A 26,163-nucleotide genomic window follows, 5' to 3' on the forward strand; every position below is an offset into this window, starting at 1 on the left:
CGTGTCCTGAAAGAAGTTTCTGGAATATTATATAAAAAAATAAAGATGTATGAACATTTTCTCTGAGTGATGGTCCCTATATGGATTGCCGATCTGTGTGCACATGTGCGCCATGCGATGGAGCTGGAACTTTTCATAGTAGTGTCCATTGACCTGCACATACGTTTGAGGTTTTAAGAGGCTGTGCAGGTCGATGGTGCTCCAATTCTCCCTTACTGCCACATGGCCAGAGTCAGAACACCTGTTCCTTGGTGCTTCCTAAGAGAACTCTTTGTCTCTTCCTGCTGTTATACATAGTTTTATAGTTTTTCTAGTTGCCTAGAGTTAGATGGTTAGGTCTGCTCTTGTTGGACTTTGTTACCATGGGGAGACCCCTCCCGGGATTGTGTCCCGGCAGGCCAGCTTCAAGGATTGTGCTTCATGCCTATGCTCCTTCTCTGTGAGCGATGAGCACCAATGTTGTCTATACTGCTTTGGTGAAGTCCACATCATTGCCCACTGCTCCATCTGTCGCTTGTTCCTGCCTCGCACTTGAAGCCAAAGAACTGCGCCTCTACAAGTATCTGATGGAGGAGGCTATGCGTCCACGTGTGCAATCGGATCGGATCCACCAAAGTGGCACCTGTCACCACGAGTGAGCATGCCCCTAGCTCCCTCTTGCGCACTGGTGCCCCAGTACATCTGCAACCGCAGGAGCACTGTGCACTTAAGAAGCACTGACATAGGCATAAGGGTGGATCCCTGACAGGGACTGGCCCTAAGCACAATGTTGCCTTACCGAGCTGCAATAGGTTGGGTGAGAAATCGTGTGCTGATTCAGATGCTTCGCCTCCCAAGAAGCCCTCATGGAGCATAAGTTGAGGCACCACCACAAGCCTTCTGTGCCGCCTCCAGCCACAACTGCTGGTCTGCTGCCTATAGAATTTTGTTTTACTAAGGGATATGCTGTATGATCGAAGATGACCATTGTATCATTGTTGCTGCCCGTTATACAGTTGCAACAAATCTTATACAAAATGCATCATAAGGTGTCAATGGAAAAATTACAATCTGTCAAGTATGATTATCCTAGTTAAATCCATGTATCATCACTGTATCTGAAGTTATGAATATTGGCTATATATTGGTATCTCAAATGAGAAGGTTACTTACCCTGTGCAATAACTGAGGTTCTTTGAGATGTGTGTCTTTATGGATGCTCCACTGCATGTGCAGCAGTGCTCCCTGTATCTGGGATTGGAGATCTTCGGCAGTGTCCACTGCACATGCACAACTCCCTGCTTTCGCACTGTGAGTGGGAAATATATATAGTGCTGTACGGTCTGACCGCTCCCCAGTTCCTTCCCTGCCACAGAACTTATGTTTCAGTTCTGAAGCAGAGGGGAGGAGGGCAGGTAGTTGAGTGCCTATAGCAACATAAGGCCGGATTAACTTTTTGTGGACCTGGCTCCAAACTTATTTGTGGGCCCTTTGGGGAAAGCTTGTAAAAGGGGCCGGGAGAAAAAGCACAGTGGGGTGGGAGTAGGGTTGGTCCCTGGAGCAACAGAGGGGCTAGGGTAAACTGCAAGTGTAGAAGGGTTGGGGAAGAGGTAAACAGGATCCCCCGTCCCCGCTCCTGCCCACATAGAGCGGGTACTTACCTTCTCCCTAGTTCTAATATATGACTCATAGACTCATAGACTCTAGGACTGGAAGGGACCTCAAGAGGTCATCGAGTCCAGTCCCCTGCCCTCATGGCAGGACCAAATACTGTCTAGACCATCCCTGATAGACATTTATCTAACCTACTCTTAAATATCTCCAGAGATGGAGATTCCACAACTTCCCTAGGCAATCTATTCCAGTGTTTAACTACCCTGACAGTTAGGAACTTTTTCCTAATGTCCAACCTAAATCTCCCTTGCTGCAGTTTAAGCCCATTGCTTCTTGTTCTATCATTGGAGGCTAAGGTGAACAAGTTTTCTCCCTCCTCCTGATGACACCCTTTTAGATACCTGAAAACTGCTATCATGTCCCCTCTCAGTCTCCTCTTTTCCAAACTAAACAAACCCAATTCCTTCAGCCTTCCTTCATAGGTCATGTTCTCAAGACCTTTAATCATTCTTGTTGCTCTTCTCTGGACCCTCTCCAATTTCTCCACATCTTTCTTGAAATGCGGTGCCCAGAACTGGACACAATACTCCAGTTGAGGCCTAACCAGCGCAGAGTAAAGCGGAAGAATGACTTCTCGTGTCTTGTTTACAACACACCTGTTAATGCATCCCAGAATCACGTTTGCTTTTTTTGCAACAGTATCACACTGTTGACTCATATTAAGCTTGTGGTCCACTATGACCCCTAGATCTCTTTCTGCCATACTCCTTCCTAGACAGTCTCCTCCCATTCTGTATGTGTGAAACTGATTGTTCCTTCCTAAGTGGAGCACTTTGCATTTATCTTTATTGAACTTCATCCTGTTTACCTCAGACCATTTCTCCAATTTGTCCAGATCATTTTGAATTTTGACCCTGTCCTCCAAAGCAGTTGCAATCCCTCCCAGTTTGGTATCATCTGCAAACTTAATAAGCGTACTTTCTATGCCAACATCTAAATCGTTGATGAAGATATTGAACAGAACCGGTCCCGAAACAGAACCCTGCGGAACCCCACTTGTTATACCTTTCCAGCAGGATTGGGAGCCATTAACAACTACTCTCTGAGTACGGTTATCCAGCCAGTTATGCACCCACCTTATAGTAGCCCCATCTAAATTGTACTTTCCTAGCTTATCTATAAGAATATCATGCGAGACTGTATCAAATGCCTTACTGAAGTCTAGATATATCACATCCACCGCTTCTCCCTTATCCACAAGGCTCGTTATCCTATCAAAGAATGTTATCAGATTAGTTTGACATGATTTGTTCTTTACAAATCCATGCTGGCTATTCCCTATCACCTTACCACCTTCCAAGTGTTTGCAGATGATTTCTTTGATTACCTGCTCCATTATCTTCCCTGGCACAGAAGTTAAACTAACTGGTCTGTAGTTTCCTGGGTTGTTTTTATTTCCCTTTTTATAGATGGGCACTATATTTGCCCCCTTCCAGTCTTCTGGAATCTCCCCCGTCTCCCATGATTTCCCAAAGATAATAGCTAGAGGCTCAGATACCTCTTCTATTAACTCCTTCAGTATTCTAGGATGCATTTCATCAGGCCCTGGTGACTTGCAGGCATCTAACTTTTCTAAGTGATTTTTTACTTGCTCTTTGCTTATTTTCTCTTCTAAATCTACCCTCTTCCCGTAAGCATTCACTATACTAGACATTCCTTCAGACTTCTCAGTGAAGACCGAAACAAAGAAGTCATTAAGCATCTCTGCCATTTCCAAGTCTCCCGTTACTGTTACCCCCTCCTCATTGAGCAGTGGGCCTACCCTGTCCTTAGTCTTCCTCTTGCTTCGAATGTATTGATAAAAAGTCTTCTTGTTTCCCTTTATTCCCATAGCTAGTTTGAGTTCATTTTGTGCCTTTGCTTTTCTAATCTTGCCTCTGCATTCCTGTGTTATTTGCCTATATTCATCCTTCGTGATCTGCCCTAGTTTCCATTTTTTATATGACGCCTTTTTATTTTGTAGGTCACGCAAGATCTCAAGGGTAAGCCAAGGTGGTCTTTTGCCACATTTTCTATCTTTCCTAACCATTGGAATAACTTGCTTTTGGGCCCTTAATAGCGTCCCTTTGAAAAACTGCCAACTTTCCTCAGTTGTTTTTCCCCTCAGTCTTAATTCCCATGGGACCTTGCCTATCAGCTCTCTGAGCTTACCAAAATCTGCCTTCCTGAAATCCATTGTCTCTATTCTGCTGTACTCCCTTCTACCCTTACTTAGAATTGCAAATTCTATGATTTCATGATCACTTTCACCCAAGCTTCCTTCTACTTTCAAATTCTCAACAAGTTCCTCCCTATTTGTTAAAATCAAGTCTAGAACAGCTTCCCCCCTAGTAGCTTTTTCAACTTTCTGAAATAAAAAGTTGTCTGCAATGCAGTCCAGGAACTTATTGGATAGTCTGTGCCCCGCGGTGTTATTGTCCCAACATATATCTGGATAGTTGAAGTCCCCCATCACCACCAAATCTTGGGCTTTGGATGATTTTGTTAGTTGTTTGAAAAAAGCCTCATCCACCTCTTCCGCCTGATTAGGTGGCCTGTAGTAGACTCCCAGCATGACATCACCTGTGTTTTTTACCCCTTTTAGCCTAACCTAGAGACTCTCCACCCTTCCGTCTCCTATGTCCATCTCCACCTCAGTCCAAGTGTGTACATTCTTAATATATAAGGCAACACCTCCTCCCTTTTTCCCCTGTCTATCCTTCCTGAGCAAACTATACCCATCCACACCAACATTCCAGTCATGTGTATTATCCCACCAAGTTTCAGTAATGCCAATAATGTCATAGTTGTATTTGTTTATTAGCACTTCCAGTTCTTCCTGCTTATTACCCATACTTCTTGCATTTGTATAAAGGCATCTAAGATACTGGTTTGATTTTGCCTCCCAGCTTTGCCCTGACCCTCCTTCCTCTCTGCCATTATAGCCCGTGCTCCCTCCTGCTTCCAACCCATCTCCCAGGTCTTGTTTCCCACTTTCCTGTGGGCTTTGCTCACCTGTCCCCGTCGAACCTAGTTTAAAGCCCTCCTTACCAGGTTAGCCAGTCTGTGCGCGAATAAGGCCTTTCCTCTCTTCGAAAGGTGAACGCCATCTGTTCCTAGCAGTCCTTCCTCAAGTAGCATCCCGTGGTCGAGGAAGCCAAAGCCCTCCTGGCGACACCATCTTCGCAGCCAGGCATTCACCTCCACAATGCATCTGTCTCTGCCCGGACCCCTACCTTCAACAGGAAGAATCGAAGAGAATACCACCTGCGCTCCAAACTCCTTAACCCGTACTCCCAGAGCCCTGTAGTCACTCTTGATCTGCTCAGCATCACACCTCGCAGTATCATTTGTGCCCACATGGATGAGTAGCATGGGATAGTAGTCAGAAGGCCGGATAATCCTCGACAACGCCTCTGTAACGTCTCGGATACGGGCCCCTGGCAGGCAGCATACCTCCCGGGATGAACGGTCAGGGCGACAGATGGGTGTCTCCGTCCCCCTCAGCAGAGAGTCTCCAACCACCACTACCCTACGTTTCTTATCAGTGGTGGCAGCAGACCTCCCAGCCTTAGGGGTACGAGGCTTCACCCCCTTAACTGTTGGGGGTGATTTCTTCTCTCCTGTATCTTTTAGCACAACAGGAGGGTTCGCAGCATTGGTGGAGCACTGCCCGCTGCTAGAAGTAAGCAGCTGGCTGTGTCCACCCTGAGCCTCCTCCTCCACTGGTGTGTCAGGTACACCCTGAGGCATCTCCTCTTCCACTGCAGTGTCAGTAGTCCCGTCAACTGGGACAGCACCATCAGCTGTCTCCACATGGATACTGTCCAGGAATTGCTCATGGACATAGATGTTCCTCAGCCAGGCCACCTCCTCCTGTAGCTCTCCCACCTGCTGCCTGAGAGATTCCACCAGTAGGCACCTTTCACATTGGATGCCACCCCCAGCCTGGATATCAGTAAGTGGAAATTGCAAATTACAGTCTTTGCAAGCCCACACCAGAATCTGGGTAAAAGCATCCATGCTTTGGTGCTCTGTCTGGCTACAGGCACAGGTGGAGGAGACAGAAGCAGTGCTGGCACAGGTGTTACGGGTCCTCCTCACCATTTTAAGCCTCCCTCTGTCAAAGTCTCAAATTACTGTCTACAGCTCTCTGTCCGCTCCTCTTTGCTGTGAACAGAAAGGTTTTCGATGTGGCTCAGGTTATGGGTTCTGGGGACCAATGGGTCATAGATGAGACCGACAAGGGACCCCCCCTCCCTTCCTACTCCCCTTCCAAACTCCCTTGCAAAACTCCCTGTTAGCAGCTCCTGTTCGCTAAGCTCCCTGGTCGCCTGTGCGCAGCTTTATAAAGCCCTGGCCTGAGTGAATGCCCCGCCCACTGGTTAAGGCTCAGCCAATTACCAGAGGCTTCTAGCTTTCAAACCTTCCTAGTAGCTCCACCTCCAACTGCCAGCTACAGCACACGGTCCTTCAAACAAACAAACCAAACAGACTGACAAACACAAGCTCAGCACACAGCAAGTAACCCCCAAACACACACACAAACCCAATCTATATCTATCTCATAGAACTGGAAGGGACCCCAAAAGGTCATTGAGTCCAGCCCCCTGCCTTCACTAGCAGGACCAAGTACTGATATTTGCCCCAGCTACCCCTTCAGGGATTGGGCTCACAACCCTGGGTTTAGTAGGCCAATGTTCAAATCACTGAGCTATTCCTCTAGCCCATTCTCTTTGTCTCTGTCTGCACTGAGTTGCCACTCCTCCAGTGTGACAAAGTAGGAATGTTCTTAATAATTTCTCTAAATACTGTGTGAGTCCCTCAGTTTCCCTTATACATTTCTGAAATATGTAAGTGGTGGGATAAGGCTGTGTGATTGTTGCAGAGCCCTAGAGGGCAGGTGTGATGCTGTTTGCACAGAGAATGGCTGACACACCGTCTCCCGGCAGCTGTTGGCCTGGGCCCCTCCCCTGCAAGGTGCCAACTGAAGGTGTTGGAGAACAAAGAGATCAGGGGCCTCCTGGCCTGCGGAAAGAGACAAAGGATGGAGGAGGGGCTGGAGTGGGGTGCAGTTTGGAGCTGGCTGGGGAAATGGAGGGAGGCCCAGCACTGGTGTCTGGCTCCCTTCCCCACAAGACAGACCTGACTGAGGGGTCCTGTTTTCCATACCTACAAGCTCTGCTTTGACTGTGTTCCTGTCGTCTAATAAACCTTCTGTTTTACTGGCTGGCTGAGAGTCAAGGTGAATCGCAGGAAGTGGGGGGTGTGGGACCCTAACTCCCCCACACTCCGTGACATCCAGCAGCAGCAGGACAGGTTCTCTTCCGGCCCTCTGGGGTGGGTGTTGGGAGTGGGAGGAGCGGAGGGTAATGTGGTTACTCCTATAACTGGACTTTTAGTTTCCAGTCAGCACTGCTAACTGGACACCCAGGTTCCATTTTCTACTGGAGTTTCCAGTCTAAAACTGGATACCTGGCAATGGGGGGGCAGGAGGGGCAAGCAATCATTTTTAAAAGTGAGAAGGCTAAGCTTTAAGCGGTGGGAAGCAAGGGGTGGGCGGGCTAGGGAGTGGAGAGAGCTAATGGGCAGGGCCATGTCTGCTGTACTGCCCAGGTAGGTTGGATACTGTGGGGATCAGCTAACACAGTATCCCCAGCCCAGGTGATGTGACAGCCTGTGGTGGATTCAGAGTTAGTGGGGCCCCCTGGCCCTGTGCTCAGCTTCATTTTTGGGGCCCCTCCTTGAGACCCAACCAAGAAAAAGAACATTTTCTCTTATCTCCTCCCATCCCTGTTTTTTCATTCTTTTTTTCTTCATCCTCCTCCTATAAGTAATAGCAAGTGTGACAAAGGTCCTTCTTTACCTTGGTGGATCCTGCACTTACTGGCAGATTTTCATTAGCCTTTGAGATCTTCCTGTGTTGGATCAGGAGTTGGGAGGTTTTGGGGGGAATCCGGGCCCGCTCTCTACGCCAGGTTCCAGCCCAGGGCCCTGTGGATTGCAGCCATCTATAGTGCCTCCTGTAACAGCTGTATGGCAGCTACAATTCCCTGGGCTAATTCCCCATGACCTCCTCCAAACACCTTCTCTATCCTCACCACAGGACCTTCCTCTTGGTGTCTGATAATGCTTGTACTTCTCAGTCCTCCAGCAGCACACCCTCTCACTCTCAGCTCCTGACACGTGCACCACAAACTGAAGTGAGCTCCTTTTTAAACCCAGGTGCCCTGATTAGTCTGCCTTAATTGATTCTAGCAGCTTCTTGATTGGCTGCAGGTGTTCTAATCAGCCTGTCTGCCTTGTTTCCAGAAAATTCCTGACTGTTCTGGAACCTTCTCTGTTACCTTACCCAGAGAAAGGGGACCTACTTAACCTGGGGTTAATATATCTGTCTTTGATCACTATCCTGTAGCTGTCTGGCCTGACCCTGTCACACAAGTAAATGAAAGTAAAGTGAGGTACCTTGATTGTTCTTGTAGTCTAACTCATTTTTTCACTAACCACTTGAAAATTGCGGAGAGTATCGATGGACCACTTAATGATTTTTCCAAATATTGTAAAAAAATGTTGGGGTGCAGGGTCTGGCCAGGAGCTAGAGTGAGGAAGAGGGCTCAGGGTTGGGGCAGGAGGTTGGGGTATGGAGTCCTTACCTGGGGCAGTTCCTGTTTGGTGAGAGGAGTGCAGGTGGGAATGCAGGGGGTGCAGGAGCTCATGTTTGGTGCTCAGGATGGGGGTGGGATGTGGGGGGGTTCAGGAGCCAGGGCATAGGGTGTGGGGGGGGCTGAGTATGTGTGGGGGTGCAGGAGTCAGGGCAGGGAGCTGGGGATGTGTGAGGGGGTGCAAGCGACAGGGTAGGCATGGGGCTGGGACTATGTGAGAAGGGTGCAGGGGTCAGAGTAGGCAGAGGGCTGTGGGTGTAGGCTGGAGTTGTGGGGGTGCTCATGGCTGGGGGGTATGCTCCAATTCCAGTCCCTTCCCCAAGGCCCTGCACCTGCCTCTTCTCCTCCTCCTCCCCCTCCCCGGAGCAGCTGATCAGCGGCGGGGCGGGGGAAGGGAATGTAGAATGCTGGGGAAAGAGGGGCGGGGAGGAGCTTGGCTGCTGGCAGAGCCTGCCCTGCTGCAGTAGGAGCCAGCAGCACTAAGCTTCTGCTCCTATGGAGGGAGGGCAGGGCAGAGAAGAGTGTGCCAGGCTGGGGCCCCTTTGGACTGTGAGTCCAGTGCCACAGCACCAGTGGTGCCATGGTAAATCCGATACTGGCGACACACATCTCAAAGAATCTCAGTTACTGCACAGGGCAAGTAACCTTCTTTTCTTCAAGTGATGTCCCTTTGTCCACTGTAGGTGACTAAAAAGAAGTGCCCCTAATTGAAAGACTGGGGCTTCAGAGTGGTATTTACTGAAGATGATTGAACACTATGCTGTAGGAGAGTATCTGCAGCAGTGGCGCGAGTAATGGTGTAGTGATGGGCAAAAGTGTCAGCTGATGCCCGTGTGGCCACTTTGCAAATGTCAGCAATGAGGACATGATTGAGAAAAGCAATGGAGGTGGAGAACAAGTGGGTGATATGTGCTCTCATTCCAATAAGAGGTTGTCGATTGTGTAGTTGGTAGGACAGATGTATACACTGCATGATCCACTTGGAAAGGTGTTGCTTAGAGATGGCTGTGCCCTTGGATCTTTTGGCTGTTGAAAGGAATAAATGTGGCGATTTTCAGAAAGGTTTAGTTCTGTCCAGCTAGAAAGCTAATGCTCATCTGACATCCAGGGAGTGCAGTGCTGCGTCCTGTCGGTTACCATGAGTCTCTGGAAAGACGCAAGGAAGGTGGATAGGTTGATTAAGATGGAAAGAGGATGGTACCTTGGGTAAAAATTTGGGATGTGGACATGGTGGAACTTTGTCATATGAAAAACTGTATATGGGGAATATGCCATAAGGGCTTCAGTTTCACTGACCCATTGGCAGATATGATGGTGAGAAGAAATGCCATTTAAATTGATAAATGAATACAGGAGCATGTTGCCATTGCTTTGAATGAAGGTCTAGTAAGAGAGCATTGGATGAGGCCAGGGTCCCAGGCTGGGGTTGGATCCCGTATGTGAGGGAAAAGATTTTCGAGGCCCTTCAGGAAACATTTCATGAGTGGATGTGTGGAGATGGAGTGGCCATCTATGTGGCAGTGGAAAGTCGTGATGGCTGCCAAATGCACACGAATGGAGCTGGTGGACAATCCCAATAGTTTAAGGTATAAATATAGTTCAAGATAAGTAGTAGTGGAGTGCTCATTATGACCTAGGGATGGGAGGAGCACCACATTGGAATCTAGCTCATTTGTGGAGATAGGTGCATCTACTCATGTCGCATCTGCTATTCAAGAATATCTGTTTAACTACTTCTGAACAGGATATTAATGAATAACAGAACCATGGAGGAGCCATGCTTTCAGGTGGAGCAGCTGTGGATTGGGGTGGAGGATGTGACCTGCATCCTGTGAAAGGAATCACAGAGTTGGATTGAGAGAGATTGGTTAGCATGCCATCATGCAAAAGAGGTAAGTATACCAGATCTCTCATGGCCATGTTGGAGCTATAAGGTTGACATGGGCTTAGTCCCTCTGTATCTTGTGGAGTACTTGAAAAAGAAGGGGGAAGGGAGGGAAGGTATAGAGCAGTGGTGCATCCCATGTGATTGAGAAATGCGTTTCCCAGAGATCTATGTCCCAGTCCCACTCTCGAGCAGAATTGAGGGCAGCAGGCGTTTTGTGGTGTGGCAAAAAGATCTCTGGTGGGGAATCCCCCAGTAGTTGAAGATGAGCTGAATAATACACATATCCCGTTCCCACTTGTGTTCATGGGAGAATCTCCTGCTCAATGAGTCCCCGGTGGTGTTCTGATTTCCAGAGTTATGTGGCTGAGGTGGTGATGTCATGCTGGATACACCAGTTCCATAATTTCAGTGCCTCGAAGCATAAAGACTGAGACCTTGATCCGCCTTGCCTGCTTTGTAAAACGTGCAGGCAATATAGTCCGTCATGACTCTGATGGTGCAATGTGAAATAACTGGGAGGAAATGTCAGCAGACATTGTGGACCACTCAGAGCTTCAGGAGGTTGATGTGTAGGGTGGATTTAGTTAAGGATCATCTTCCCTGCACTGTATGAGTGTGAAGGTGCGCTCCCCAACTGATTAAGGAGGCATCAGTTGTTAGAATCATGGTGGGGTGCCAGTTGAAGGAAAGGAACCCTGACACAAATGTTCTTGGGCTGTGTCACCAGAGTAGTGAGTCCTTGACCCTCGTGGGCATGGATAAGAGTTTGTGCAGGCTATGCCTGTGAGGTATATATACTGTACGTAGCCAAGCCTGAAGACATCGCATGTGTAACTGTGTGCACTTTTCCAAGAACCTGATAGGTGGATCAAGGCTGCTATTGGTGTCCTTTTATCTTGCACCATATTAACTACTAAGAAATTTGGAGTAGGATGAGAGAAAATAAATTCCATATCTTTTGCGGGAACATAATATTTTTGTCTGCCCATTTGCAAGTCAGAGGGATGGACCCTAGTGTCTTCCAGAGCACTTTAGTGCGATTGAGAAGGGCATCATTAATAGGGAGTGCTATTGTGGAGGATGAGGATGTGTGCAGAATATCGAGTAGTTTATGTTGTTGATCTTGCACTTCCTCCAAAGAAACCTGGAGGGAGTCCGCAATCCTGTGAAATAATTCTTGAAAATGCTTGAAGTCGTCATCAGCAGGAGGAGGTGCAGGCATGATAGCCTCATCAGGGGAAGAAGAGAAATGCCCTGTATATGGCCCAGAGATCCTAGTATGGACAATATGGAATGTGGGATTGCATCCATGGTGGTCCATACCAGGGTTCTGGTGTGGATTGTGGATGTGCAGTGGAAGCTGTTTGCATGAGATGGGGCATTCCTCCTCCTCTTCTTCCTCATCACTGGAGAGGTTGGAGTGCTGTCCTCAAAGGAGAAAGGGAAGTGCAGAGAGAAGGGTGGAAGTGGGGGAGGTTATGTCTAAGCAGTGGTGACTCAGGTATGTCAGATACAAGTAGGTCTTTAGGGCATCTGAATTCTTGGGTAGGAGGAAGGAGTATCCTTGGCACTGGTGCATGACTCAGTGCTGAGGGAGAGATGCATTCTCCTGAGCAGCCAGCAGGTGGAGCTGAAGACTTGCTCGGTGTCAAGGACTTGCTTGGTACCCTAAAGGATGCTGGTCCTAGACCTATTATTGGTGCTGTAGCACCCAGAAGTTGGTCTGTCTTGGTCTCCAGAGCTGAAGATGGTGCCAAGGGCTATAGGTCTGCCTGGTTAGTGTCTTTAGATAGTTGTTTCGTTCCGGTATCAGAGATGGTCAGATGGGCCCAGGAGCTATGTCCCATGTCTGAGGACATTGAGGCGACTTACATTGCAGGGGATAGTGTTCTGGCAGGCTGTGCCTCAGAGAGTGAGGAAGGATCCTGCTTCTTCTCATCAGTGACAAAGAGATGAATCCCTCTTAGAGGGACATGGGAAATGAGAATCAGTGGACAACTTCGCAGAGCGTAAAAGCCACACAGGTGAGAGTCCAGGCCTGGGTCTGATGCTGGTCATAGTGATTTTTCCATGAGAAGTTGTAACTGAATGTCCCAGTCTTTTCTGGCCGTGGCAGTCAAGTCATGTCAGTGAGAACACTTGCGGGATGTGTTCCTCTCCCAGAGGGCAAATACACTGCAAGTTTTCGTCCATTACCAGGAATGTGACCCGACAAGAGACGCACCTCTTAAAACCAGGAGATCTGGGCATAAGGGAAAAAGCTTCCCGGTTGAGATGAGAGGGAAGCAGGGAAACAAATACCTAAGCTATGAAGTAACAATTAAGGTAAGGTGGAAAAAAAATTGGAGATAGAGGGAAGAAGAAAGTACTAACCTACACTAAAACTAACAAGTAGAGCACTATATAAGGAGGCAAAGGGAAAAGCAGGCTCTGCCATGGATTCCATCCCAGACCAAAGTGGAAGAGAAGGAACTGGGGAGCGGTCAGACCGCACAGTACTATACATATATATCCCGCTTATGGCGTGAGAGGGGAGAGGTGTGCATGTGCAGTCCATGGGCACTGTTGATGAAGATCTCTGATCCCAGATACAGGGGGCACTGCTGCACCTACAGTGGAGCACCCATAGCAACATCACTGGAAGAAGAAGTGTTTACAACCAGTCTCGCCAGCTCATTGTGAATGGACTATTCAAGCTTGATGGGCCATTAAAAAGAATCAATTCTCCAGATAGCTCTTCCTGAGGATACCTCAGACAGCAACGAGCAATGGCCATCCCTGTGATTCAGCAAAACATGTAACGGCATGTGATGTGGACATGTGACCTCAGACTCCATCTTTGTCAGTAACTTTCCATACACAAGGGTATGAGCATTGTTTGGGACAGTAACATTCCATGCACATGGCAGAGGATATAAAAGACACCTGAAACTTCTCTATTTTGCCTCATTCCTCCTCCAGGTCTTTGACTGTGGATTTACAACTGAAAGGAGTATTTTGAACAATGGACTGAGGACATTCAAATCTTTTGGAATTTACCAGAGAGACTTTTCCAAGCCAGCAGACTATTCCATCACTGTTACAAACTTGATCTAAGGACTTCGCAATCATTTGCATGTATATGGTCTTTTAACCATTTATAACTCTATTCTTTTATTAATGAATTTGTAGTTAGTTTGCTAAGGATTGGCTGAGAGCATGATATTTGGGTAAGATTTAAATATATATTTACCTGGGGGTAAGTGTCTGATCCTTTGGGATTGATAGAAGCTCACATCTGGTGAATTGGGTTTTCAGTAACCTCTCACTGTATTAGACCAGTTTGTCTAGATGGGAATCAAGGGCTGGAATGTCTAAGGGGAGGACTGTGTCTGGGTTCTTGTTAACCAGTGTGGTGCTACAGAAACTTTTTTGCTACTGGTTTGGTGAATCTAATTATAGAATAAACCACCAGTTTTAGGGGACTGTCTGCCTGTTTCTTGCAGTCTGCGCTGAGCATGGCATTCTCAGGGTATGTCTACACTACACGATTATTCTGATTTTACATAAACCGGTTTTGTAAAACAGATTGTATAAAGTCAAGTGCACGCAGCCACACAAAGCACAATAATTCAGCGGTGTGTGTTCATGTACCGAGGCTAGCATCGATTTCTGGAGCGTTGCACTCTTGGTAGCTATCCCGTAGATATCCCATAGTTCCCGCAGTCTCCCCCGCCCATTGGAATTCTGGGTTGAGATCCCAATGCATGATGGTGCAAAAACAGTGTCGCGGGTGATTCTGGGTAAATGTCATCACTCATTCCTTCCTCCGTGAAAGCAACGGCAGACAATCATTTTGTACCCTTTTTCCCTGGATTGCCGTGGCAGACGCCATAGCATGGCAACCATGGAGCCCATTTTGCCTTTTGTCACTGTCACCGTATGTGTACTGGATGCCGCTGACAGAGGCGGTACTGCAGTGCTACACAGCAGCATTCATTTGCCATTGCAAGGTAGCAGAGATGGTTACCAGTTGTTCTGTACCGTCTGTTGTGCCGTTGTAAATTGGCGATGAGATGACGGTCATCAGTCATTCTGTACCGTCTGCTGCTGTCATGGGTGCTCCTGGCTGGCCTTCGCTGAGGTCGGCCGGGGGCGCAAAGACAAAAATGGGAATGACTCCCCGAGTCAATCCTTCCTTTATGGTTTATCTAAAAATAGAGTCACTCCTGCCTAGAATATGGGGCAAGTGTACTAGAGAACCAGAGAGCACAGCCGCTCCGTGTCAGATCCCAGAAATGATGAGCTGCATGCCCCTGCAACAGCCCCACCTGTTGCTTCCCTCCTTCCCCAACGTTCCTGGGCTACCATGGCAGTGTCCCCCCATTTGTGTGATGAAGTAATAAAGAATGGAAGAATAAGAAACACTGACTTGTTAGTGAGATAAAAGGAGGGAGAGGCAGCCTCCAGCTGCTATTACAATCCAGGCAGGACATTAAACGGTGGGCGGGGGGAGAGGAGCCCAGCATCCCGCTGCTATGATAGTCCAGGCAGTACAGAATCTTTTCTTTACACATGAAAGGTGGGGGGGCTGATGGAACTCAGCCCCCAGTTGCTATGATGAGGACGGTTACCAGCCGTTCTGTACCATCTACCGGGAATGACTAGGAGTCATTCCTATTTTTACCCAGGCGCCCCCCGGCCGACCTCATCTGAGGCCAGCCAGGAGCACTCACAGGATGATGAGGACAGCTATCAGTCCTTTTGTACGGTACCATCTGCCACCGGAGAGGGGAGGGGAGAGGATGCTGCTATTCGGTGCCGCAGCACCGCATCTACAAGCAGCATGCAGTAGACATAAGGTGACATATAAAAAAGTCAAGAACGATTTTTTTCCCTTTTCTTTCATGTGGGGGAGGGATGGTAAATTGATGACATATACCCTGAAACACCCCGGACAATGTGTTTGACCCTACAGGCATTGGGAGTTCAGCCAAGAATGCAAATGCTTTTCAGAGACTGCGGGGACTGTGGGATAGCTGGAGTCCTCAGTACTCCCTCCCTCCCTCCATGAGCGTCCATTTGATTCTTTGGCTTTCCATTACGCTTGTCACACAGAACTGTGCTGTGGACTCTGTATCATAGCCTGGAGATTTTTTCAAATGCTTTCTCATTTCATCTTCTGTAATGGAGCTCTGATAGAAAAGATTTGTCTCCCCATACAGCGATCAGATCCAGTATCTCCCGTACGGTCCATGCTGGAGCTCTTTGGATTTGGGACTGCATTGCCACCCGTGCTGATCAGAGCTCCACGCCGGGCAAACAGGAAATGAAATTCAAAAGTTTGCAGGGCTTTTCCTGTCTACCTGGCCAGTACATCCGAGTTTGGATTGCTGTCCAGAGCGGTCACAATGGTGCACTGTGGGATACTGCCCGGAGGCCAATATCATCGATTTGCGACCACACTAACTCTAATCCGATATGGTAATACCGATTTCAGCGCTACTCCTCTCGTCGGGGAGGAGTACAGCGTTAAATCGGTTTAACGCTGCTAAAATAGGTTTAAACGCATAGTGTAGACCAGGTCTCAGTATGGTTCATTCTACGTACCTGGTCACAATAACAACATTTATCTATTGTTTCTATTTGAAAGCCATTTTTGCTGTTGTACATCTCATTATTCAATGTCTTGGACAAAGTTGCAGGTAAGCACGTTTTTATTTAAAACTTGGAGCATTTTATTATGCATATGCAATAAATGCTTTCTCAATCCCATATGGCTTTCTTTATGTAGGGCTTGATCCTGCCCCCACTGCCCTAGGGAGTAGAACTGGGCCCTTAATGATGAGAAAACATACACACTGCTTCCTGTCCTTTGAGACCATATATTCATTCTTCTATATTTGTTCCTGTTGAAATATTGCCTCAGAAATGCACCCTTAAGTGAATTTTCTGTCATAGGATGTTCACAGAATTACCAGAATCAACTGAGATACACTGTCTGTTGTTTTCCAAAATGATTATATATGTAGATGCAAATACTGGCCCTCTTCAATGGGCATAGATACCTCCAGACACAGCAGAACTGGTGCTATTTCATTTACAGAAAGGGTGAAAGGGCAGAGTTTATCTTCAATGATGAGAATCTGAATGTCTCCCACCATTTAGAATAAACAAAGTCCAGGAGGTGCAGTGGATACGTGAAATTTTTATACCTCTTTTTAAGCTATACAAACTAAAGGAAAAAAGTTTACATTATATTACTGCAGAGAAGCAATTTTGTAATTTATGCTGCTCAGTTTAAAGCATCACATTTTTTATACAATAATAAAAAAGCAGAGCGCCTGAGTCATTAAAAAAATACTTGCACAGCTGGTAAATTATATTTTCTATGGATCTTATACATGTTATTCTAGGTGCTAAGTATACACATTATTAGGGTCAATCCAAATCCAGGCTGTTGAAAAATCCAGAGTGTTGGAGGATTTAGCATCTTCCTGTGGATTTTGTTGTAGCCTTCAATCTATGCTTTCATTAAAATAATATATGTTCTAACTTTCTGGATTCTAAAGGGAGTCTTCACAATGTAAGCCAATGTACTGTCATTGATTATACAGCCAAGCAGGCTAAAACAATATCACAAAGATGTGTAAAATAATATTTTGTTCTGTATTTTTGTCTTCTCATAACAGATTAATCCACCAGTTCAGAAGTGAAGTGCTACTGTGAAATGGCCCCAGTCCCTCAATCACATGGAGATAGCATTGTTGAGATATTTTGGTAGCAAATATCCTTTTATGAAAGGGCATGAACTGCATGGTGTCCCCCTATCAGAAGGCAAGAAGCTATCAACACTATCTCATTCTTTCCTGATTTTCTGGGCTACCCTGACTGAAAGGAAATGGGAAGGGACAATATTGTTCTGCTGAAGAGATTACATCTATTCTCTGCTTCTTTTTGTCCTAGTTCCTGGAAATAGAGACCTAGTTTCTTGTTGCAGCTTGACATGAAGAGGGCAATTTGAGATGTCACCTACTCTCTGAAGATCATTTCTAGGATGTTTTGGTTTAAACTCCCACTCTCCTAGAGATTGTGTTTGCCGGTTCTTCCAGCCTCGTTTACATATTGAGCTTCCTTTGACTGTATTTTGCAGAGATCATTACAAATTCTATTCTGGCCCATGCAGAATTCTGAGATCTGCAGAATGCATGGAGGACTTTGGTCCCATGGTCAGTTCACATAGGCTACTGCTGTGCAGTTTTTGCTCTGCAAGAGAATCATATTTGAGTTTAGATGTCTTGTGACTCTTAGGCCAATTGCTTTTATCTTTGTCTGACAGGCACAGTGTAGACTCACCCACTGCAGCTGGCCACCTCCTCCTAGCAGCTCTGGGGAATTCTCTCTTTTTCCCCATCCAACCCCTCCCCTTGCGTTCTCTCTACCTGTTATTCTCTCTCTTACTCTGTGGCTGCTCGCTCACTCCAGGAATTGTAGCTTCTTCTTTGTGACTTGGCCTTCCGGGGTATAGAGTCTCATTTCACCTGCTGTTCAGGCAATGCCATTCCATCAGTGGGTGGTAGGGGAACTCAGGCCCGCCCACCATTTTGGATTCCATCCTAGGGACCCTACAACATGCAGCCAAGTTCTGCTCAGTTCCCAGTCTTGCTGCTCTCTCTCTGGGCAGCTTCCTACTCTGCCTCCCACAGGCTTTCTTATCCACACTTCTCTCTTCTGGGTGCACCCGTCCCTCAGGGCCAGGCTCCCAGGGGTTCTACTCTTTCCCTGGCTTTCCTTCTGCCCTCTCTAATGAGCAGAGGGTTGCTGTAAACTTCCTCACTGCAGCCATTTTTGTTGCCAGATTCCTGGCTTTATACTGACCTAGCCCACACCTGCTCAGCTGACCTTCATTGTCCAATCAGGGGTTCCTTCTCCAGCCTAAACCCCTCATATGTGGGCTATCTCACTAACTGGCTCTTTCTCAGCTTCATTAACCCTGTCAGGGTTGGTGTGGTGTGAACACCCAATAAAAGTGACCATAAAAGTATTCCAAAGAGGCAAGGGGCTCCACTGGTATCAGGTAGTGAGTTTCAGCTGGCCTGATCAGTTCAGTGTACCCCAATTCACTTATGTCATCATCTGCATCTAATAGTTGTCATGTAAAGTATCGTTGGAAAACCCATAACACACTGATCATTAATGTTTGTGTGTGGTGTATGTATGGTAAATGCTCAAAGGACTGTATAAATGTGAAAGAAATATAGGACTAAAATGTGCTTGAACCAGATAAGTCTGGGGAATGGATAAACAGGCTTTTTCCAGATAAAGGAAAGATCAAAACCTCCATCTAGGTGCAATCATAATCAGATGGCCATTCACTGGTAATTTGGAGACTGCAGGGACAGATAGTTTGCATTACAGAAAGCACCAGCAGTGAAGAAACAATCATGGGACTTTCTCCATTAGACTCCATGGCACCTTTCCAGAAAGCAGGGGCACTGAACTTTGAGAAGGATACATTCTGAAAGTTCACTCATTTATAGAAGAAAGGGGCAAAGAATCCAAAGTTATCTTTCACCTAAGAAGACAACGGAACCGAGCACTTTGGACTTTCTGGGAAATCCTGACCAAGGAGATGGTCAGTCACCTGGCTGGAAAGAGATGTGGTAAGACTCTGACCTAGAACCAAGACTGTAGTTTTGTTAAGTCTTAGACATTAGAAAGCATTTTTTACTTTTGTTATAACCATTTCTGACTTTATGCCTTCTATTTTAAATCTCTTAAAAACTCTCTTTTTGATTAAACTTGTTTTACTTTTATTCTAAATCATCCCAGTGCTGTGTTTAACTTGAAGTGATTATTAACTTGTTAAAGCAACAAGCTGCTGTGCTTTTGTCTCTTTAAAGGAGCAATGGACCTTATTACTCCTCTGAATGTTCCAAGAGAGGGCTGGATGTTTCAGGGCAGATGGTTTTGGGGAAATTCGGGACTAGAGTTGTGTTGGAGTCACTTGGCTGGTGGTGACCAGAGTGTGACTGTGGTGCAACAAGCCGGCTGCTGGAATCAGAGCTGCTGAACCAGGGCTACTCAACACTCAGATTCTTAGTACATGCTTTTATGCTGGCTGGGAGCATCCAGACAGGGAACCACAGTAGCAGAGCATTTTAAGGCACCCAGGGTTGCAGGACAAGTGATGACAGAATCTCTCTGTGGTCTGGGTTGAACCCCAAAATTTGACACTTGGACTTTTATATTTCTCCTTTCTGCTTCAGACCACTTGCCTTTGGCATGTGTGAGGGTCCATCTGTGCTTCTTGGAGAGAACTCTTTATAGTAAGGTCAGGGCATTTGCAGTAGAGATTCTTTTCCATCTCTAGCGTCTATGATTTTTGAACAAGGAAAGGAATCTCCTGTTCTAGTTAATGAATATCATGGTGTAGTAGTACCTCCAGGACCCTGCTGGTATCCCTGGCTCCATGGTAGAAAGATGACTGCACAAGAAATCCAAATAGTGTAAATTGGATCTTCTCTAGAGGAGTGCTACTCAAGTTGTTGCTGTTTATTATTTGTTTTGCAGTAGCCCCTAGGAGCTCAAGTCATGGACCAGGGACCAACTGTGCTAGGCCCCGAACAAACACAGAATAATAAGTCAGTCCTTGTCATATACTGTACAATCCTTGGGACAAGAGACAAGAGATGGAAACAGCAGACAAATGGGAAGCACAAGAAAACACTGAGATAATATTGGTCAGCATGATAGGCAATGGTCTCAGCATGCTGGTTGCCTATATGTTAGTTTTGTTTGTTTTTGTAGGCCTCACTGCAAATGAGATTTTAAGGAGGGCTTTGAAAAACAACAATGATGTGGCTTTGCAGATGTTTACAGGGAATTATTCTCATGCATGAAAAGAAAACACAAAGTTGCTTCTTTGAAAATTTAAAATGAAGGCTGGCATGACTGAGAGAGGAGAGGTGGGAACTGATGTTTCGGTAGCATGTAAGATGCTGTAGGTAAGGTGGAGTTAGACCATGAACGGCCTTGAAAGTGAAGACAAGTAGTTTGTGTTTGAGGTGATGGAAAGAGGTGAGTCAGTGGAGGGATACAAAGATAGGGGTGACATGGTCAAATGAGCCAGGAAAGTTATCTTTGCTGCAGCATTTTCAATGCATTAAAATCATAAAAGTGTAGGACTGGAAGGGACCTCAATAGGGTCAGCTAGTTCAGTCACCTGCACTAAAGGCAGGATTAAGTAATAACTAGATCATTCCTGATAGGTATTTTTCTAACCTGCTCTTACAAATCTCCAATGATGGAGATTCCACAGCCTCCTTAGGCAATCTGTTCTAGTGCTTAACTACCCTGTCAGGAAGTTTTTCCTAATGTTCAACCTAAACTTCCCTTGCTACAATTTAAGCCCATTGCTTCTTATCCTATCCTCAGAGATTAAGGAGAACAATTTTTCACCCTCCTCCTTGTAAAAACCTTTTATGTACTTGAAAACTGTTATCATGCCCCCCCTTCAGTCTTCTCTTCTCCAGACTAAACAAATCCATTTTTTTCAATCTTTCCTCATAAGTCATGTTTTCTAGACCTTTAATCATTTTTGTTACTCTCCTCTGGACTTTCTGCAATTTGTTCACATCTTTCCTGAAATGTGGTGCCCAGAACAGGACACAATACTCCAGTTGAGGCCTTATCAACACGGAACAGAATGGAAGAATTGCTTCTCATGTCTTCTCATGGACTGAACAGAGACACTGGATTTATGGCTTATTACAACAATCTGTAACCCACTAACATCCTCTTTTTGTCTTACCACTGCAAAGTTGTTAATGGGCCACTTTACCTTGAATGATCCCTTCCAAAAAGTGCTAACTATTTCTGTTAAACAATCTGTTTTATTTTGTATTTTGTTGAGATGCTGGAAGTTCCTTTCCCAGACTTGAAGAGGTCTGTGTGGCTCAAAAACTTGTCTCTCTGACCATCAGAAGTTGTTCCAATAAAAGATTATCTCACCCACCTTGTCTCTCTAATATCCTGGTACCGACACAGATACAGCTACACTTTTCTACTGTTGGCAGTCTGAGGTAAGAAAAGATTTCTCTTCCCACTGCACTCCACCCAAGTTTTGGGCAGAGGGCTTTCTTTCTGAATGGAGGAATAGTGGGATACATACTGCATTTCAGGTAGATGATTGGCACCAAGCTCACAAAGCTGCTTCCTTGCATTTCTGGGCCTGTATCCTAGAACCTTTTGAGTGATATATGAAAACGGGAAGACTTAATTATGTTCACTTGAATATTAACATTTAATTATGTCATTGCTGAATGACATACTAGGTACCTTCTGAAATTTTTTGTGCATTGTGACTGGATTGTTTCGGGAATGACATGACATTCCATTCATTTTTTTTAGATAAGCCAGTGCCAAAATGAACATACATTCTATTACCAGTCCAGGGGTTAAATAAAAAGATGGGATATAGTGGGCAATGTCTACTTAGTGAACTCGGTTGGTTTTTTTTTTTTTTGAAGTCTCGTCAGCATTTTCCAACTTCCATCACACAAATTAACGTGCAGTGATTAATATTAAATCCAAAATGTTAATACAAAATTATATAAATGAAAAACAAAAGTCAAAGTTAAAACAAATGGCAAGTATTGATAATGGCTGGACAGATGGCCAGCAGAAATTATTAGTAAATAACGTTTTTTAACAAAATGACTTAAATTTGCAAAATGTGAACTTAGATAGCCTATGTAAACATGTGTCCCTATCACCTTTACCCTTGTTCCCCTTAATTTTCTCTGGTAGTCATGCTCACTTGGCCTATCTTGTCTTAATTAGGGCTAGATTGGACCTTTCAGCTCAGTTCTGAGCAGGGCTAACTGCAGTACTGTGCTAGGGATGGAGTAATGTACAACCCCCCTCCTCAGGGTGTAGCATGCTTCCTCCTTAACCCTCCCCATGTACACAGCCAGCGCTTCCGACTCTCTGCACCTCCCTCCCTCTTGTTTGCTGGAGTGTGTGGAGCATTAGGCATTCAGTCCCTGCTCTTCCATTTCCCAGGCCTGCCCCCCCGCCCCCCTGCCCTCCGCCCTGTGATCCTTGCAGGTCTTAAGAAGCCATGCAGGGGTTCGGGGGGACTTACTTCCCTGCATAATCACATAAAACTAGAATATAGTCTTATAGTGTGTAAATTCTTCTGATGAAAAAACACCTCCTCCTATGCATTTTTACTATGACTAGCACAGTGGAACCCTGATGCTTCCTAGGGCTTCTGGGTGTTACAGTAATATAAATAACAGTAGTAATTAACAACTCGGGTACCAGCAATGAATATGCCTCACCTAAAGAATCCACATTATATAATTCTGCGTTACATCTCTTCTGATGTGTCCTTTGTCCTTATACTGTCTGAACTAGATTGTAAAATCTTCAGGGTGGGGGCCATGTTTTGTCTGTAAAGCCACAGACACACACAAGGCTACTGTAGAAATAATAATAGTTTTATTCAAATAGAATTTGTCTCAGTCAGTCAGAGTGAAGGGGTGCTGCTCAGTACTGAATGATAAGTGAAGCCCTTTCAATTATGCAGTTCCCTCACTCATCAATTCAAGGAGTTTGATTTCTATAAACACTATATTATTTCACAATAGCTATACAATATGCAAAATTGCTGTATATTAATTTAGATGAAAAGAAAGCTTAAATTAAGCGATTGCATTGTAGCTTCTGCTGAAATGTTTCTGGTTCCCACTGTAGGGCCAGCTAATCAAATTTCATTCTTCAGGGCTTCAACCAGTCACCTGTAGGGGTCAGGAAGGACACCCACCCTAATACAGAAGTGGTCAGATATATTCAGGGTTTTTTTTCACCTTCCTCTGAAGCATCAGGGATTAGCTACAGCTGAACATGGGACACCAGCGGTATAGAGAATCCTCTTTCCTAGATGTATGTCTGGTGTGTCTTGGTCATGTGCTTATGGTCCAGCTCATCACCAGATTTGGCATCAGGAAGGAATTTTCCCCCGTGTCAAACTGGCAAGGACCCTGAAACATTTTTTGCCATCTTCTACAGCATAGAACACAGATCACCTGCTAGGATCATCTGGGCATATTTCACCTAATCAGGTTTTCAGCCATTGCTGGGGCCTCAGACAATGGTAGCACTTTGGTCTCTCCTGTTCTCTGCCTGTGGCACACAACACTTAGTCTCCTGAGGACTGAGCTGCTTTAGTCTAACCCGTTATTGCTCTCAACACAGGGGTCACAGTGAAATTTAATGGCCTGTGATATATGGATGATTTAATGGTCCCTTCTGGCCTTAAACTCTGTGAAATAAACACAGGGCAAAAGAGGATCCTAATGCATAGTGGAGAAAGATAGTTTAGCCCTATAAATAATTAATATAGGTAACTGGATATTTAGCAGTCTCCAAACGAAAAGTAGCTGCCATTTCCTACACCAACACCAAACTCTAGCCTCATTCACTTCTTACTTTTTAATAACACATTTTTTTTCTGATGGTAAAAGTAATAACATTAGGACAAAATTGACTTATAAAATTACTGCTTACACTTAAAGTAAATTGGCACTATTCTCATCAGACATTTCCCCCTTAAACCTTCAAAGCTCGATTGTTTCAGAAGAAGGCTATGTGGGAAGTTGCTACTGAAGTAACTTTTTTTGCTTGAACAGTACAGAAACAATCGGGCAAAATCTGTATGAAACTTTTAGCATATAAATCTTCTGATGCCTGGAGGTTCTAATAAATTATATGTTTCTTTACAAATATGTTTTAAAACTATTTGTCATACTTACACTGCATGTACTGGAACCAGGAATAACATCATTTTGGCTGACTCTGCTTGTTTTTATATGTATTCACAAGTTAGTTGCACAAATGAAAGATGTCTCTTTATACCCAAAGGCTCCATAAAATAATAGAGTGGAAAAATGGGCCAAATATTTTTTATGCACTAAAACCTTAATATTGAAAGAATGGTAATCTAACTCCATTGTTTCCAATGTATCTAAAACTTTAAGTACTGTAAGTTTTAACCCTAAAAATTAATGTGCATACACACTTTCCATCTTTTACTTATAAATTATACTCTTAAAAGACAAATAATGCATTCCATGTACACTACAACTCTAGTCCTACACCTGTCACTGTGGTATTTGAATGAAAGATCAGTACCACAAGTATTCTGAGGGCGGCGGGGGGGGGGGGGGGGAAATGCAGTGTCCATAGTAATTAAAAAAGCAAATTGAATTTATGGAAATGGATTTTGTGTATGTACCTTACTATTCTATAGCACTTTTCTCTAATTTATAAGGGTTTAACACATGTTAAAATACACAAAGATCCCCTGGCTGCCCTGATCATGCCCCTTCCCAGGCAGCCTGGCTCACTCACTCCCCCCTTTGTGCCCTCTTAAACAAGTGATTTGTGAAACAGGACTCGATCCAGCAAGTGAACAGCCCACTGACAAGGGAACCACTGGTGGAAGCAGACAAAGACCCTGAGTATACCTGGCCCAGATAGGGTAAGATGTACACTAATGTGCCTCAATATTTTGGTGCACTACTTGAGACACCTAAGGCATTATGGGCTCAATCCTGCAAGGTGCTGAGCACTCTGGTCTTGCTCCTCCAGCATGCACCCAAAATTAGTGGACACATTGGTAACTATTGGACAGAGTGATTTCATAGAGGTCATTTAGGTCAGGCCACCATGCTGAGGCAACTCTAAGTATATCTAGACCAGTGGTTCTCAAACTTTTTTTTTTCGTGGATCACTTGAAAATTGCTGAGGGTCTTGGCGGACCACTTAATGATCTTTCCAAATGTTGTTTGTACTGTTAGCTAATGTTTTATAAAGTGCTTTGGATAAAAGTGCTATATAAAAAAAACCTTTATAATAATTTACTTTTTTTGTTCTACAAATAAAAGCACACAACTCATATATTAATATCAGTAGTCTTACCTTTCTAATGCAATGGATATGCCCTCTCTCTCTCCCATTGCAGCAGCCCCTGAGCTCAGGCTGGAAAGGAGGGGGTGGGTGGGTCTCTCCCTTGTAGTGGTGCAAGTAGAAATCATTTCTTGCCAGTATTGTAATCATGGGAGAGAGACAAGGGGGGGGACGTGACCTCTGCACATGACCCTCCATGTGACTCCTCCCCTGAGAAGCCTCCAGCGTACAAAGACTCGGGTAACAAAGGCCTGGTTAAACAGATGCAGTTGTGAAATGATGCTTTGGGCCCCTAGTGCCACCTGTACTTCCAAATTGAAAACTTCTTAGGCCTGGTCTACACTACGTGTTTAAACAGATTTTAGCAGCGTTAAACCGATTTAACGCTGTACCCATCCACACAATGAGGCCCTTTATATCGATATAAAAGGCTCTTTAAATCGGTTTCTGTACTCCTCCCCAACGAGAGGAGTAGCGCTAAAATCGGTATTACCATATTGGATTAGGGTTAGTGTGGCTGCAAATCGACAGTATTGGTCTCTGGGCGGTATCCCAAAGTGCACCACTGTGACCACTCTGGAAAGCAATCTGAACTTGGATGCATTGGCCAGGTAGACAGGAAAAGCCCCGCTAACTTTTGAATTTCATTTCCTGTTTGCCCAGCGTGGAGCTCTGTTCAGCTCGGGTGGCGATGCTGTCCCAAATCCAAAAAGAGCTCCAGCATGGACCGTACGGGAGATACTGGATCTGATCGCTGTATGGGGAGACAAATCTGTTCTATCAGAGCTCCGTTACAGAAGACGAAATGAGAAAGCATTTGAAAAAAATCTCCAGGCTATGATATAGAGTCCACAGCACAGTGCTGCGTGACAAGCGTAACGGAAAGCCGAAGAATCAAATGGACGCTCATGGAGGGAGGGAGGGGGTACTGAGGACTCCAGCTATCCCACAGTTTCCGCAGTCTCCGAAAAGCATTGGCATTCTTGGCTGAGCTCCCAATGCCTGTAGGGTCAAACACATTGTCTG

The 26,163-nt window shown here is 45.4% G+C and overlaps 1 protein-coding gene across 1 annotated transcript in view; it reads left to right on the top strand.

Moving 5' to 3' along the window:
* ERICH5 (glutamate rich 5) overlaps nucleotides 1-25,965 on the top strand; it is an 801,722-nt gene extending 775,757 nt beyond the window's left edge. The window contains exon 6 of the transcript XR_007772659.1: nucleotides 25,749-25,965. The gene's annotated coding sequence lies outside the window, so the exon portion shown is untranslated. The remainder of the gene's footprint in view (nucleotides 1-25,748) is intronic.
* Nucleotides 25,966-26,163: the final 198 nt, after the last annotated feature.

Source organism: Gopherus flavomarginatus, chromosome 2 (genome assembly GCF_025201925.1).
Source record: "Gopherus flavomarginatus isolate rGopFla2 chromosome 2, rGopFla2.mat.asm, whole genome shotgun sequence".
NCBI classification, from domain to species: domain Eukaryota; kingdom Metazoa; phylum Chordata; order Testudines; family Testudinidae; genus Gopherus; species Gopherus flavomarginatus.